This window comes from Danio aesculapii, chromosome 19 (assembly GCF_903798145.1).
Source record: "Danio aesculapii chromosome 19, fDanAes4.1, whole genome shotgun sequence".
In the NCBI taxonomy this organism is placed as follows: domain Eukaryota; kingdom Metazoa; phylum Chordata; class Actinopteri; order Cypriniformes; family Danionidae; genus Danio; species Danio aesculapii.
The window spans coordinates 34514560-34533569 of NC_079453.1; positions in this window are offsets into that span (position 1 = coordinate 34514560).

Here is a 19010-nt window from a genome sequence, read left to right on the forward strand (position 1 = left end):
TTAGGACCACTGTTATTGTATATATCCCTTGAAATGGTCAAATGATAGGGTAATGAGCACATGTTTTATAAATGTATATAAAAAAAATCATATTAAGATTAATGCTTTATTTTTACAGTTTTTATAAATTGTTTGTTAAAGTGCTTTGGTGAACTATATAACAATGAAACCGTATTGTGGATTGTTACAATATAATATAATATAATATAATATAATATAATATAATATAATATAATATAATATAATATAATATAATATAATATAATATAATATAATATGCTGGCACGGTGGCTTGGTTAGCACTGTCGCCTCACAACAAAAAGGTCGTGTTGGAGTGGGTTTCCTCCGGGTTCTCCGGTTTCCTCCACAGTCCAAAGACATGCGCTATATTGGCTATAGGTGAATTGAATAAACTAAATTGGCCATAGTGTATGAGTGTGTATGTTTGAATGTTAGAGCATATGGGTGTTTCCCAGCGCTGGGTTGCAGCTGGAAGGGCATCCGCTGTGTTAAACATATGCTGTATAAGTTGGTGGTTCATTCGGCTGTGAAAACCTCTGATGAATAAAGGGACTAAGTCGATAGAAAATGAATACATGAATTAATATTCATTCGTTCATTTTCCCTTGGCCTAGTCTCTATTTCGAAGGTCACCACAAACAAACTACCAACTATTCCAGCATATGTTTTACACAGCGGATGCCCTTCCAGCTGCAATCCAGTACTGGGAAACATCCATACACTCATTCACACACATACACCAAGGCCAATTTAGTTTGTTTATCTCACCTATAGGAGCACTCAGAGGAAAGCCACGCGAACATGGGGAGAACATGAAAACTCCACACAGAAATGCCTACTGACCAAGCCGGGACTTGAACCAGCGACCTTATTGCTGTGAGGTGACAGTGCTAACCACTGATTCACCATGTCACCCATAAATATATAATATAATATAATATAATATAATATAATATAATATAATATAATAAAATATATAAGAGAGTATAGGTACAAAACAATTGTTCAATTTGTAACAACACAAAATATAGGTTTTATTAATGTAAATTTTGTTAATGTACAATTTAAATTTTGTAAATTTGACATTTGTTTTGTAAAACTGCATTTTAATATACTCTTTTAGGCTACATAAAGGCAGGCAACAACGTTCTTTTAGATTTTAGGAGTAGAAGGTAAAAACATGTTGACATAATTTCAAATATGACTGTAACCTATGCACTGGCATGTTTTTTCTTCCATGATTACATCTTTAATGCAAATTTATTTTGACCATCTTGTCCTCATCAATGTGTAAGCACAAAATCATCTGCTGGATTTGCTTGCCTTTTTATTACGAATAAAGCAATTTGACTTTAATTCCCCTCTTAACAGACACATATGGCATACTTTAGCGATTTTATTGGGTTTGTAACATCGCCAAAAGCAGACTTCATGATCATTGAAAGTAATGGGAATTCATTGTGATGCACTCATGAATGTCACCAGCTGCTGTGTCTGCGCCTCTGTGGAGAATGTCCAAAAACCTTCATTATCATGCTTAATCATCCATGGAATTGATCCCACTGTAACAGATTGCCTGTGTAAAACACGTTGCATTTAGCTGTGCGTGCTGTGCATTGAGTCCTATTTAAGAAGCCTAAAGCCTTAAAATGGTCACTTACACTATGTTTAATCGTTTGGCATGTGACACAGAGAAGAAAATTCTGATTTGAACTTGTAAATGTCATATAAACAAACAGTGCTTTGTAGTTTCTAAAGCTGACTTTTGAAATGTGAAAAAATGGCGGTTATACACCCACTACACCTATTTCTTTTATGGGACATTCTACCAGAAACGTACATTTCACTTATAAAAAACGTGATGGGGCAGTGGTGTAAAGTAACAAATTACAAATACTCAAACTACTGTAATTGAGTATTTTTGTCAGAAATTGTAATTTACTAAGTAGTTTTATAAATGTGCACTTTTACTTTCCCTTGAGTACATTTTTAGTGCCGTATCGGTACTTTTACTCGACTACTTTCCTTCAACCTGCAGTCACTACTTTATTTTTTCTTGTCTATGAGGATTAGAAAAATCAATCCTGTGACGCAAATAGAAGGTAAATTGCATCATAATGAGCTCAAGACTTGGGTGATTTATAATTGCAGCAAACTGTTTGGAAGCCTTAAAAGTGTCCAAGAAGATGTCCAAAATCTTTACACGCGTTGACCCAGAGACTGTTTAGATGCATGTCACTGATGAAAAGATGACGGATGTTTTATGTTGCCCGATATGGCCTTTAACAACCAGACGTCAACATGACATCAAATTGATGTTGTACCCCAACAATTTGGATTGCATTTTGCATTGGACATTGCATTTTGTTTGGAAATTAAAATTGGCTTCATCAGAACCCAACGTCAGGTCGACGTCAATGTCCAACATCCAACCTAAAATCAACGTCTAATGATGTTACAGCTTGATGTTGTGTGGACGTTACCACTCTAACGTCTATCAGATGTTGGATTTTGGTTGTCATACCTAATAAATGAATGCCAGTATGTGACATCAATATGACGTTGGTTTAAGATGTTGGCTTGAAGTTGGCACAACCTAAAATCAACCAAATATCAACGTCATTTGATGTAGTTATTGGACAACAAAAGAACGTTGTTCTTAGACGCTGGCTAGATGTTGAATTTTGGTCAGCTGACGTCACGACCTAAATCTAACCTAATATTAACGTCTTACGATGTTGTGTGCCTGCTGGGAAATAACTAAATGCACTACAGAATGTTACGTTTACACACATCCACAAATGACATGTAAATGAATCAGCTTTTTACAGCGTAATACTCACTACTCTTGAGTACTTTTAAAAGGTCCTTCGAGTTATATTTACAACAGATACTTTTACTCTACTTGCACTACGTTTTTAGGCAAGTAATAGTACTTTTACTTAAGTATGATTTTCCTGTACTCTTTCCACCACTGGCAGGGCCTGACTTGAGCTTGTCATTCTCAAAAAATCATACAAAAACAAGCATAAAATTACACAATTCAATGATAGATCCTAGATCACTGTCAGCTTCTTCTTCATTAAATGATGTTACTTTCAAGTCATAAAACCTTAAACGTGTATAGCACGCATTTTATGTTAAGTTTATTGCAAATGTGACACTGACAGAAACAATTTTAAATGTATCTGTATTATATATTTGTAGTATTTATTTGTAGAATTCATAATTTCATGTTTTTATTCAATTGATGTGAATAATAATGCTATTTCTGAAGTATTTTTTTTCTAAATAACCATTTTTAGCATAACAAAACTATTAAAGCTGTAGGTTCAATTAGGCTGAGGACAAGGACAATGCCAGGGTTTGTACATTTGTAAAGTGTTTTTAAAGAAATAAAATCAGAGAATGAAATAAATGACATGTTCCTTTACAGAACAACTCACAGAAATCAAACATCAGTCCATTTTAGAAAATTTTGGGATGAAATACTTTTTAATTACTGTATTTATGTTTTTATTTCAGGCACAGATAATGTCAGTTTCTGGTAGAATGTCCCATATATTCTTGAAAATGTCCAGAAATTAAAATAAAGCAGTGTGCTTTAACCACATTCACAGACATTAGGGTACGCAAGCAACGTTTTGCTTTTGTTGGTTATAATGCTTTTCAATGCAGAAATGTGGTTTTCTGTAAATGTGTACACAAAATAAAAAAGATTATTCTGTAAATGTTATTTTTTCCTGAGATAGTATGTAAAAAATCATTGAAATAGCTTTCCTTAGCATTTCACATTATTTATATCAGCAGTGTTAAAACTCTGTTTGCTTGAGTTTATGTTAAAAATCCTTTGTAAATGTGCAAAAAACGTAGTTGTTGGCCTATTTCATAACTCTTGCAGTTTCTAGGTAAATTTGTTGTCCAGCTATATCAAGCTGACAGAAGCCCACTCTTAAATGAACAGACTTTTAATTTCAACCAAGTCAGCCTCAGCGTTTCCGATGAACTCTCTCGATTATAAAATTGCCATGTTTAAGGTCTGATTTCTTTCTTAAGGTCTGAGATATACAATATGGGTCTCAGACTGGACAAGAAGCACTGCATTAAATTCCATTTCTACCCGCCATGTCTTTAAAATATGACAGTTTATTTTACCCCAGTATTTTCAATGGAGTCTCTGCGCTTGCCTGCTGATCCTGATGGTGCTAGCGGTTTCATCTCGTTTTATGCTTGAACAACTAAATGAATGCTTAGGTCTATTTAACTGAATGCAATAATTATATTACAACATCGATTCTGTAAAATGAACTGTATGAATTTGAAGAAAGTCACAATAAGCTTTCACCGGAAGTTTATGATTGGCTGAAAATCACTAGCAGAATATTCGGCAATGAAAATGACTCCATTGTCGGTTCTTTTTAGTGTTTCATTCGAATCGATCGCGAATTACAATTGGATCGGTTAGTTGTAGCAAAATTTTATATTCACAAATGTAGATTTGTTAAAGTTTCTCCTTGTTTCAAAGCATTTAAAAATGATTTCAACATTTTATATAAATCCATAAAACAGGTAAAAACAAAAGGTACCTCAAAGCTCTCTAAACTTTTGTCAGCTTATATGGACTGACCCCCTGAATGTAATGTGTTTTCTTTTGTATTATTTAAGGTTTATTTATGTTATAATTATTATTATTATTATTATTATTATTATTATTATTATTATTATTATTATTATTATTTTATACTGTTTTGTTTATTATATGCTGCTTGGATATAATGTTATATATGTTTAACTATGGAAGTTAAAAATGCCTGTTTGTTAGTTGAAGGTTAAATAAAAAAATTACAATTGGATCGACTCACTTGTCAACTGACTCGTTCATTTATCACTCGAATCAACTTTTGGAGTTTTGTGCCGCATGACTTCTGTTTTTTTACAGTCTATGCTTCTACACTGCAAATAGTTTAGGCTACTTTGTTACAGTGTGTTAGTAACAGTTATCTGATGAAGCTAGAAGCAGATGGAAAACAACAAACGCAGATAATGGTCGAACACCAAATATTAGCACGGTGAAATTGTAGCCTGCTTCTAAAAGAAAACACTGTTTTGCACAGCAATATAAAAGTAAATTCAATTAAACATTGTTTAAAACTTGCTGTTTAAAAATTGTACTGGCTTTGTGACTGACTTGAAATTCTCGGTAGGCCTAACATTAATAGGCCCTATAACGTTAACTTATATGTGTTTCTGGATGTTTTAAAGTCTTATGGAGGCGGATTTTATTTAGCTAATATATTTAAATGTATGTAAAGGACACCATTGCCTGTATTTTACTCTTGTCGCGTAAATTTAATGGGTAGGCTATATCCTAAATCACATAGTAACACCATTTTAGCCAGCATATATATGCTATTTGAAGTAAAAAGTAGAGGACAAACCACTTTTTAATAGGCGCTGCTAGTATAGTAAAATATTAAATAATTATTAAGAATAATATATTATTAAGAAGACTTAAATGATTTCACGAGATTTACGCTATTTAAATTAGTTTTAGTCCGTGCTGTAGGTATGCACTGACTTACATTGTCCACTTGATGGCAGCCAACTTCTTTCTTGCCACACTTGTAAATCTCTTGCTCTTTAGAATGTACTGTATGTTCTGTAAGAGGCCTATGTGTGCTATAAGTAGTATGAAGTGATTATTTAGCCTCCACTAAAACACAAAAATTGAATTAAATCTCATTTATTGCACACACAACTGCTAATAAGACACACTGACACAAAGTTCTGAACAAACAGATGTTCGTTTCACACACATCTTCTCCTTTCCCCTTAGGTCTCCAGCCTCCACCTTGCTGACGTCCCTTCATCTCCTCCAAAAAATCCTGCTTTGTTTGCCTGCCGCATTCATTTGTTCTGGAAGATTGTGTCCTCTTAGAGACGGATTCTGACTTTCTTAAGGAACAGATGGTGTTATTACAAAAACACCAATTAGCGGGAAGTGGGTTGCATCAACACGGCTCTCTGCGCTTGGTGTTGGTGGCCGTCTGTGCCGCACTGACAGGTTATGTCAGAAAGAAGTGCTCCCGCTGAACAGATTGGGAATGGCATATGTCAGGAGCCCTGGCTGTCTGGGGGCCCGGCGAGAGAGAAAGCGAGAGGAATCGGGGCCCTTTGAGCGTGGCTCCTCTTGCCTGCAGGTGAGACCTCATCAGTGTTGCGTTCTCTAAGGGTGTCAAGTCATCTCAACGGTGTTTCTGTCCGCGCGCCTGCCTGCTTCTGTCATTACGCGCTCTGCGGTGTCTGTCAGCAGCTACATGAAATCAGAGCGAAACCTTCTGCTGATTACTTCTTCATTTAAAATGCACAGGCCACCTTATGTCGGTGTTTTCGGCCTGCGTGATGTCAATTTAATCTCGGAGAATGCGATCGTTTTCATTAACATACAAACAATACACTCTTTGAAAGCTTTTCATCGTTGCAGATTTAAATCTGATTGCATAGTTATCGTCTTGAGATGTCTTCTTCAAATGTGGTGTGATCATTTGAAGACTGTTATGTGGTTAACAAAGATAAAAAAAGACATGAATATTGATGCCCTGAATGCACTAAAATAGGGGAAAATTGTAATTGTCACGATTTTTACTTCCCATTTTTGACCATTTTGATGGCGTGATTATAAAAATGAGACAGGAATGTGACTTTTATTTTTTAATTTAGTTGTTAAGATTTATGTGTTAAATTAGTTTTTATAAAGATGAAACTTCAAACCTGATGTTCATCAATAGAGGGCTATAGGCAATATATAAAGCAATAGGCTTATTCTGAAAACGCAGCCCTATATATGTTTCTGGAGATCGCGAATTATGTAGCCAAATCTACGGATGGCTGTGTTTAATTTTTAAAACCAACGCTACAGGGTGGTATGACCCCATTCCTTTTCTCGCTTACAGCTGACCGCTGACCTCCGTATGGATGGCTTTCCCGCTGTTAACAGTTTGTCGAGTTAGTTAGCCATGTATGTCGGTGGACTTGAGATGCAGAGAGGAGTTGACTACGATGACAGGGTTTGAGTCTGATGAAGAACAGTTCCAGGAAGCAGGTAAGACAAAAACAAAATCTCAAAAAATAAACAAGTAAATAACAGGGTGAGAATGTGGTAGAATCTGAAAATGTGGTAAAAATCAAGCAAGGGCTTTTCTTTATCTGGATTGAGTTTTAAAATTGTTGGTTGGGTTTAGGGAAGTGGGTGGGCAGGTCAATTGGTGCTTTTGAAAATACTATTGGTTGGGTTTGGGGAAGGCGGAGGGTTTGTCATTCAGTCGACAGCGGCCTCTGGTGGATTTATGCGAGAACAACAGGCGCGAATGGCACTCAAAATACAAATTTGAGATCTCAAAAAGCATACACAACTGCCTCTGTTGGATTCACAAAAACAAAAACTGCAAAAAAAAAACTTAGCTCCTGGGAAATGTATATAGAGGTATGTTTTCAGAGTAAGCCTGGGTTGGTATTGGGGATGCTCATTTCGTTTAATTTTGCTAATCGACAACTGCCGCTCGTTAACTGAATATTAATGGTTAACTGGTCAGATTAATACAAAATTATTATTTAATTTAAAATAATATTTGACGTGTGTATTTTGTGTTTGACGCATTAAATATAGCATTTTAAATTACTGATTTAATTTAACATGCGAACCACCGCCGCGCAAAACACGTGGCTGTTAGTAAACCATTCAAAGGATTGTAACGAGGAGTCTAAGGCTGTGATAGATTCCATATGCATAAGAAGTTTATTAATGGGATTAGACAGAGACATCAATGGGTAAACAAGCGGAGAGTCTGCGACATGTAAGCAGTCCAAACAAAACAACAAACACAGGGGCAATTCCAGGAGACGTAGTAGTAATTCAGGCAGAGGATCAGCGCAACAATAATCAGTCCAAAACAGATCAAGATACCCAGGGCCAAATCCAGAAGACGTGGTGAGAAGGCAGGCAAAAGTTCAAGCCAACAATAAGCAGTCCAAAACAGAGCAAGAGGCCAAAGACATAACGTACTCGGTCAAAGCAGGCAAGGTCATACACAGGCAGGCAGTCATGAAAGTCTCTTGGAACAACGCTTGGGAAGGCAGGTAAACTGGCATACTTCACAAGGAAGCATGGCCTGAGCTCTTGCTGAAATACAGCAAAAACAGGAAGTGACCGCAGAGGGAGCGAAGCGGAGTCAATAGTCGGACGAGGGCTCCCTCTGCTGGCGTGGCGTTACAAAGATGCACATCCCAAAGCAAACAGTGTGTTCGCTGTGATCGGCCCCTTATGCAGCCAAACTTTAAAAATGTATAAAATTATATTTTTTAATCATTTAACTGATACCATTAATCGGTTAAAAACACACCTTTTCGGTTAACACTTAATCGTTATTTTGAGCATCCCTAGTTGGGATTAAGATCTATAGAAATACTTGTAGTAAAGTATTATAAGAAACGTATAAAGAGTTAGATTTAGCTGTATTTGGCTTTACCATTCTTGGGTGGCTCGCCAATGTGTTAGATGACATTAATACATCAAATAAGTAAGCTGATCAAAGTTGTTACGGGGAGAAGACTTTATTGAAGACAATGAATAATACAGTTCCTCAGCATTAACCCGTCTTCTTTAAGTAACTTAACCCAAAGTACTGTCTGTGAGGCATTACTTTATAATGAGGGATAATACCCAACTGGTTTGGTTGCATCACAACTCTTGATTTCCTGTAGGTTATTTGGTTCACACCTTTTCAGATGCAGATACTTGTTTGCATATGAAACAAGCCATATAATCTATCGGAGTATAAAATACTTATATAATGTTATTACGGTATAATAATTATAAAACAAAAAATAAGGGTAGCGCTGTCGTCTCACAGCAAGAAAGTCGCTGGTTCGAGCCTCGGCTGGGTCAGCTAACTTTTCTGTGTGGAGTTTGCATGTTCTCTCCATGTTCGTCTGGGTTTCCTCCGGGTGCTCCAGTTTCCCCCACAGTCCAAAGAGATGCGCTATAGGTGAATTGAATAAGCTAAATTGGCCGTAGTGTACATGTGTGTATGGCTGTTTCCCAGTGATTGGTTACAGCTGCAAGGGCATCCGCTGCGTAAAACAAATGCCGGATAAGTTGGTGGTTCATTCCGCTGTGGTGACCCCTGATTAATAAAGAGACTAAGGTAAAAGAACATGAATGAATGAGTGAAAATAAGGGACTAAGCCAAAGGACAATGAATCAGTGAATGAATTATAAAACAGATATAAAATATGATTAAATAAGATTTAAATAAATAAGTTGTCAAAATTATAAAAATACATTGAAACAAACAGGTGATACAAATGAATTAATTGTAATTAGTAGATAAACGTGTAAATGAATACAGTAGTGTAATAAATCGAAGAAATGTAACAATAGTAATTAATAGTTTTCTGAAAAACATCTTAGACCAATTTATAATCTCAGTATGATTTGAGATTTTAATCATGAAACTAAATAGATTGCTTACTGACTTTACACCAGTGGTTTCCAGCCTTTTTTTCCAGAAGACCCCTATTTTCACGTAGGTTTTAAAAACATTCAAAATCTTTAACAGCCATTTACTACGTTAAAAATATTCCTTAGAGACTTTTAAACCTCACCACTACTAGCAGAGGGGCCCAAACTAGGGCCTACGGGCCAAAGTTGGCCTACGGTAATCTTTGATTTGGCCCTCCATCCCATCTGAGAGGAAAGGGAGAATTATAGGGAAATTTGGGTGGAATGCCTTTAACAGATATTGCCATTTCTTATTTAACATAAATTTGTTTTTTTCTGTTCAGCTACAAAAAAACAAACAAACAAACAAATAAACTGAAATTAAGTTTTTAAATTCAATGTTGTGAATGAATCAGATTTGAAAAAAATTCAATAAAAATACAGTTACTTGATAAATAGCGGACATTGCTGAAGACATTGTTCATGTTTTTTATTGTATGACATTCATTCATTATAAAATGTACAAAAATGCATAATTAATAATACAATTAAAGTATTTTAAATGTAATTTTAATATTAATTAAATTATAATGAATTATAATAATAAATTAGGAAATTACATGGACAACTTTACAGTTTGATATATTTATCTCCGGCCCACCACATCAATCAAGTTTAGTTTTTGACCCTTAATAAAAAAAAAAAAAATTGGGCACCCCTGACTAAGAGAATAATTATTTTCTTTATTAAAAACCTTACAGTTACTTGACTTCCCCTAAGACTTCCCTTCCTCACATATAAAACAAACCCCAGTGTTTTATATACAGTAAATTCTCAAACAGTCTATGCATTAGTTCTTCATGGCTTATATATCATGTACTCTAGTCTTAATAGTTGGTGTTTGGATGATGTGAATCCATTACTGTAAGTAGCCTGGGTAAGAAAGTGCCTGCTAAGAAAACGAAAGTGCATGTAAATTAACAAGCTCGCATGTATTAGAGGCATGCAATTCTCCTCATCCCCTTAAAATTGATTGTACCTTTATGCCCGCTCCGCAGAAGTGTCATGCATGTATAATTTATCCATCCCACATTTAATATTAATAGCAGTTTTTATTGTGCTCGAGCATCCTTCCAGCGAGATTGCATTTTTACCTTAATGCATCTGTGACGCGGGCAGACTGCAGCCATCAGACAGACGCATCTTTACTGCACGTTAACCTCTTTGCTGTAATAGACTGGCCCTCCTAAACACACAATATCCATCACTTCCCTAGAGAGGTCATTCTGGAGAGCGTCCAGAACTTCTTGTTTTACCGGCTAATTGAGGATGACTTCAGACTCCAGAAACACTCTACTGTCCTGTGTGATTTAATATGTGTGTGTGTGTGTGTGTGTGTGTGTGTTAGTGCTTGGTATTGGGAAAAAAACAGACACTGCAGTATTTAATTTTTCTGCGATACATATTCCAATATTGAGTATAATTTTACCAGAAGACTTGATTGGCTCTTATTGGAAAGAATGTGTCATTTCAGGTTGATTGAGATGATTATGTTGGTGCATTAAATGTTCATAAAATATAATAAACCAATGGCAAGCATTGATAAATACAGTAGCAAAGATACAAATAAAATAAACAGTTCTTTCCACTAGTTTTGTTCGAGTCCAGAAGTATCCAGGTACATAAATTATCAAATGTAAAATAAAAATGTATAGCGTACGTATATATACACATGAATGCAATTAATCTTTCTTCAAGTTACAAACATTATAAATGCCTGTGCCTGAATGCTTTTAACTGGCTTAAAAATACTTACATAATCACAGACCTTAACACATGCAAATGATACAATTTCTGGTAAATCTGTGCAGTTACTGCAAAAGTGTATCCATAAATGACCATTGTTATTTTAATTGTGGCTACTGTTCACCATAATCCTGACTCTACACTGCAGTGTGCAAATTGAGTTATCGATGCATGTTTTAAAAACGCTTTTAAAAGAAGTGTATTCTGCTCACCATTTCAGCATTTATTTGATCAAAAATGTAAGTTGGTAAAAACTGAAACATTCTAAAGTATTATTGTTGAAATTTGAAATTCCGTATAAAAGTTAAATATTTAAAGAATAATTATAATGAAGTATTATATTAAATAACGTGTGTGTGTAACTTTTTTTATATTCAATATAGTTTAAAAGGAAACATATTCCTGTAATATCAAAGCTGAATTTTCAGCATTATTGCTCTGTTGTTAAGTTGTCTTCTTCAGAATTCATTGTAATATGCTGATATTATTATTAGTACTAAAATAAAATAATATTATAATAACATAATATTAATAATATTATAAGGATTGAAAACTGTTGGGCTGGTTCATATTTCTGTGTATACAGTGATAGAGCACCATTCAAAGTACCATTAATATATATATATATATATATATATATATATATATATATATATATATATATATATATATATATATATATATATATATATATATATATATATATATATATATATATATATATATATATATAAATTATTTATATATATATAAATTATTTATTAGGGAAACACAGTATTGAAAGAGACATTTATACACTCAAAAATGACATTTGCAGTTTGTTCAAATTACCTATTTAAAACAAGCTGAGACACCACAATTCTTGAGGTTTTTTTTTTGGACAACTTAGTTGTATTATAATTAATCCACTTAAATTTGTAAAAACTAAGAAGTTAACTTATTTTCTTTGTTGTCCCAACACAAATCCCACAAATAATCAAATCCCACAATTTAGCAAATTTAAGTGGATTAAATATAAAAAATAAGTTGTCCCAACAAAATCTCAATAAATGTGTTGAGTAGTTTGATCAAGTAATTTTTTTGAGTGTGTAAAAAAAGAAAGTATTTTTATGAAATGCTGTTATTTGAGCTTTCTTTTCATCAAATCCTAAAAAGTAAAATATATCATAGTTTTCGCAAACTATGAAGCAGGATTTTTTAAAATGATAAATATTAATAATAAATATAACAGATATCTATCATAATAGATAACACCAAATCCACATTATAAGGATTTCTGAAGGACCACAATGCTGAAAACTCAGCTTTGAAATAGAGGAATGAATTATAGAGGCCAAACTCACTTCTCTCAGTGGATAAAAAACCTATATCCTGCACTTGCTGCTATTGCACTCCTGGTTAGACCTAAACTGCATTTTATTGCTTTGTACTTGTACATGTGTAATGACAATGAATTTGAATCTAATCTAATATAATCTAAAAAAACCCCCAAAGAACAGAGCTGTGATTTGAGGCAAAATATTGTTGGGCTTCAAAACATTTGGAAGAAAATAGCAAAAACTTTGAAAATGCTGGTTTTCATCATCAGGACAATAATTAAGAAATTCCAGTCAAAGCATTCAATTGGTTTGGAAGAAGACGTGTTTCTCTATCTTATCCTGATAAGATGTGTTGTTTCAAATGGCTTAAAAATCTCCAAGAATCACAGCTGGAGAATTATAGAAGTCAGTTTGGTCTTGGTGTCAGAAATTCTTCAAAAGTACAAACTGACTTCCTCTTACATCACTAAGGGAAAAAAAAAGAATTCTCTCCTCCAAAAACAAACTCAAGCATCTGCAGATTTATATGTTGTTAATGTTTTGGGTAAACATCAAAAGGGTAAAATAATTAAAAAATTTTTTTTACACAGCCTTCTTTTATAAATTACAGCCTTCTTTTATAAATTACACCAATATTTGCGGAGGACACAGTAGATCAATGATGTTTTTATAAGTCAACTTGAGGTGCATAATTTGCCCTGTATTTCTCTTTTGCATTGCAAAAACTGTCCTTATGTCATCAATATGCAAATGGTTGAAATTGCCAAGAGTGCAGCTTTGTTTCCCTGAAGTGCATTCGTTAGAAACCCTTAGCATAATTGATTCTCAGCACTGCAATAAAACTGGTCATTTTGTGAGGCTTCTGAGCCCCATGGGTCTGCAGTTGGAGTTCATGGAGGAACTTACAGCATTAATCATTAAGAAAGTGTTCATGCCTGATAGACGGCGCTTGGTCTCTTGGGACGAACACTCACCATACTATTCCAATAATTGATGTCTGTATAATAACAGTACCACAGTGCTTACATTGAACGGGGTCCTTACTAAATGTCACACTTCTGAGGGTGGTCACATTAAAGATTTGACCCTAGTATTTAGCATATTTGAATCAAGCCCTAAAATGAACACTCTCTAAGAGCCAAGTGTGAGTATATGAAACTTATTGAAAGTTACTGGTTAGGAACTGTTTAACAATGCCTGAGAATGTGATATGGTTAAGAGCGATGGCAATATTGGTTTATATTTTTATTGTTATACAATAAAATATACAGTTGAAGTCAAAATTATTAGCCCTCCTGAATGATTAACGTAATTATTGAATTATTATCAACGGATTTATTTTATCTTTGCCATTATGACAGTACATATTATTTTATTTTATTCACTTCTATATAGCTTAAAGTGACATTTATAAGCTTAACTGGGTTAATTAGGTTAACTAAGCAGGTTAGGGTAATTGGGCATGTCATTGTATAACAATGGTTTGTTCTGTAGACTATCTAAAAAAATATAGCTGAAAGGGGCTAATAATTTTGACCTTAAAATGGTTTTTAAATGATTACAATTTCAATGATTGGATATAATAATAACAATTAGAACTGCACAATATATCATTTCAACATCGATATCGCAATGCGCACATCTGCAATAGTTACATCGCAGTACGTGAAATGTTGAGCTGGAAACATAATTAAATAAAAATCACAGTTCAGTTCAGTATTTCAACCGTAATCTATTAGCGTGATATTTTAAAAACAAAAATTTTAGACATGTTTTTTAAGGCTCGTGACTGTAAGATTTAATGCAAGTTTAAACCATTTGGGAACAAGAAATTATAAAGTTTGCCACTTTACCAAAGATTAATTGAGCTTAATTATGCATAATGAACAACTATACAGTGGTATTTTAGATTTGAACATTGAATTTCTTAACCTCAATATTGTAATATTCCACCAAAAACCACAAAGCACTGTTTATTTAATTTTTATTTGTGCTTGAATTTTTTTAATGAAATTATTGTGTATATATTGTTGGATATATTTTATGCAGATTCACTAACCTACAAAATCATCCCAAGCAATGTAAAATTTTGAATTCTTCTCAAACAATTACTTAAGTGATATTGTGAAATTATATTCATATCCCAATATATCAGTCAGTTTTTTCTAATATCGTGCAGCCCTAATAACAATTCACAATAATAATGTTTATATATCAGTAATAGTATATTAGTGTTAATAATACAGCAACAATAATTATAAAAATTATAAAGCTATAAGTATTATTCATATTAATAATTATTAAACTTATAAAATATATACATTGAAATAATACAAATTATTGATTTAAGTTTTATAATTAGTATTTTGGTCTCTAAAAATTAAAAAACTAAAACTATTTAAATATCTGTTTAAAATTTAATATTGGCCATTTAACAGACATGCTCATTTACTCATTCATTCATTGTCTTTCCGGCTTAGTCTCTTTATTAATCAAGGGTCGCCACAGCGGAATGAACCGCCAACTTATCCAGCATATGTTTTTATGCAGCGGATGTCCTTCCTGCCACAAACCATCACTGGGAAACAGCCACACACTTTCATTTCCACACATACATACAGACAATTTAGCTTACCCAATTCACCTGTACTGCATGTCTTTGGACTGTGGGGGAAACCAGAGCACCCGGAACCCACACGAACACGGGGAGAACATGCAAACTCCACACAGAAATGCAAACTGAGCCAGCCGAGGCTCGAACCAGCGACCTTCTTGCTGTGAGGCGATCGTGCGACCCACTGTGCCACCGTGATGCCAGACATGCTTTTAATAAGTGCAAAAATATTCTATAAAAATACAAATTGAATAGTTTGCATTCCTAAACATTAAATATAAACACTAAATAAAAAATTATTTATATATTTTTAGTTAATTTTTTATATTTTTACGTTAGTGATTTATAGATTTAAATAGGGATCAAAAATATATAATCTAACCCACCATTTATACTTCATCGCAATTATTATATGGTTATAGGACATCAGATTACTTTTTATTTTATTTCTCAATTTATTAAAGTTTAAAATTCATCAAAAAAACAACAAAAAAAAACAGATTGCAATTTTTTTTTACAATAAAACCAAAGCAGATGTGATTCTCTACGTCTACATGTGGGGGTATTTTTGCCATTTTGCACAGAAAGACTGGAGGGAGATAGGCCTCCCAATGAAACTCATCTTTTATTTTCTAATTAAAACCCTGCACTTTTTGCTCAGGCGCTCCACAACACCTCGACGGAGAAGGGAATTCATGATGTATCGCTGCCTTGCAAATAAAAGCGGATCCATCACCTCCACCAGCCATAACCCAGATGGCCAGAAAATTGGCTTTGTGTAGAGATGTGGATTCAGGCATGAATATTAATAGAAGACAGATGTAAACGCATATTAATATCCTTTCACATTTAGGACAGCCTGAAAATTATAGTGCACTCACTTGGGGGAGAGGAAAGGTTGCATCTGGGGAAAAAAAAAGTCTTTTTCTAATGTGATGGAGTCTGTTGCTGAGAGCGTTTTTCTGGATTCAATTTGAGTATTAAATGCTTATTGTGAAAAATAAATTCATCTAGTTAGGACAAAACATACTGCCGAACAGCTTAGATATGTCTATATTTATAATATAATTGTCGTCATGTAATTGTTCTTAGCACATTTATAGTATGCAATATTTCTCAAGTTCGCAATCTTCTGTGTGAATGAAAAAAGAAGCAAATTAACTTCACAAATGCATATGGTAAAATCATGTTATATTATATTTGCAAACAAAATTGTAAATACTTTAGTACTATATTGCAGTTTTGTCCATAGAGAAGAAAATGGCTGAAAGTATGAGCATTTAATTGCAATATGACTAATTGAGGAATGTTTTTTTTTATTTTTTGGAGCATGGTAATCACTTTTCTCATTTGAATATTTTTATTTCAGAGTGAATCCAGCACTGAGTCACCCAGCAAATAATTTGAGATTATAATAACACTGTGTTAAAGTGTTTGAAGATTTTTACATCACCTTTAGATGGCAGTAGTGCTCCTCCTAAAATGGCTTTTGGTCATTGTGAAGTCAGTCATTTTTGTTGCTTTCCAGTCTTTTGTGTTTTGCATTCTCCTCTCTAAATGCAGGTCTTATGTTGCTTTTCAACAATATGAAATTATATTTTTAAAGAGACTGCTTAAATATGCTTCATTTAAATAGAAAACTCACTCAAAATGTAAACAATGTGTCATTTATACAGTATATTCACCCAAACATGTTTAAAACTGACATTCAGCTTTATAACCTTTGATTATTTGTTTGGGTGCTTTGGTACTTTCTTCTTAAAGGGGATAATATGTGAGAATATGCATGTATTATTACTTTTAATTACTAATCTGTGTGTGCACTCTCATAATGGTATGAGAGCTGTCACTGGGGTGGTACATTTTCAAAAGGTACACATTTGTAACTAAAGGGTCCCCATATCTCAACATATTAGTACCTAAAATGTACAAAAGTGCAAAATGTTAAGGTTTCATTTTACTTTGAGGGACCAATATGGACCATTTAAGTGCAAATGTGTACCTTCTGAAAATATACCACCCCAGTGACAGCTCTCGTACCATTATTTCTGAGTGCGCACACAGATTAGTAATCAATTAAGAGTAATAATACATGCATATTTTCACATATTATCCATTTTTAAAAAGAATATACCATAGCACCCAAACAAATAATTTAGGGATTTAAATAGGGATCTAAAATATATAATCCACCGCAATATTTATACTTCATAGCACTTATTATATGGTTACAGGACATCATGTTAGTTTTTATTTTATTTTTCAATTCATTACAGCTTGACTCAATATAAATTAGTCAATTTAAAATCCATCAAATGTTTCCCAGTGATGGGTTGCAGCTGGAAGGGCATCTGCTGCGTAAAACATATGCTGGATAAGTTTGCGGTTCATTCCGCTGTGGCGACCCCAGATTAATGAAGGGACTAAGGCGAAAAGAAAGAAGAAAACCCATAAAAAAAACAGTACCTATTAGAACCTAAAATGTACAAAAGCGTAAAATTTTAAAGTTTAACTTTACCTTGAGGTACAGATGTGTACCTTTAGAAAAGATACCACCCTAGTGACAGCTCTCGTGCCATTATTTCTGAGAGTGCACACACAGATTAGTATTTAATTAAGAGTGATAATACATGCACATTCCCACATATTATCCCCTTTAAGAAAAATTTTCTACAACACCCAAAGAAATAATCAAAGGTCTTGCACCATTATTCTCTGTGTGAGTTAGGGCTGCACAAAATTGTAAAGAGCTAACATTGCGATTTTCTTTAATTCTGCTATTATATTTTGGGATATGAATACAATTTGACTAGATGATTTGAATAACTATTTGGAAAGAATTAATCATTTTAGATTGATTGTTATGATTAATGTGGTGCATAAAATATTATAAACAAACTGCAAGCATAGATAAACTCAATAAAGAAAAATATACAAATTAAATAAACCGCATTGTATTGTTTTTCGAGGATTCTAACTGTATTCAGGTGTACAGTAATTGAATAAGTGTAAAATAATACTGCATAGTCTTCGTTTAATAAACAATTCAATGAAATTAATCGTTATTAATTTGTCAAAGTTACAAATGGTACAGTTTGTTATGCCTGAATTTTAAAATCCTCATTCAGTCACTTGCTTCAAAAACACATGCAAATGATGAATTATAATCAGTGTTGTGCAAGTTACTTCCAAACTGTAATACATTACAGATTACTTATTACTGTGATTTAAAAGTAATCCCTTACCTTACAATATTACTGTCTCAAAATTGTAATATGTTACATTACTCTTATATTACTTTTTAGTTACTTTCACCAAAATAACTACAGAATTAGAACTTAACATTCTAAAATGACTAAATGTACTGCAGAGCATTTTACATCCAGTAGAAAGCGATATGATGTAGCAGAATGACGGTGACCTATCCAGGCTACTAACAATATAGTATATATTTGGCAACGTGAAGACTCAAGACAATGCAAGAAAGGATAAGAGCCAGAATCACAAATGATCAAAGTCTGTTGAAAGTATGGTAAACGTAAAGTGATTATCTGGCAATATCTGTGAATAGCTTGGCTATTTTCATATTAGACACAACAGGCCTATATGTAAATTCCAATGCCATGACCGGATGCATTTTTTTCTTAATCTTGCCATTATTCTATTCACTTTAAATTCAGGTTCACAACACAAAACTGTCATGCACAAAGTGAGCATGATGAACATAGCTTTCTCAATATAATGCTCGTGC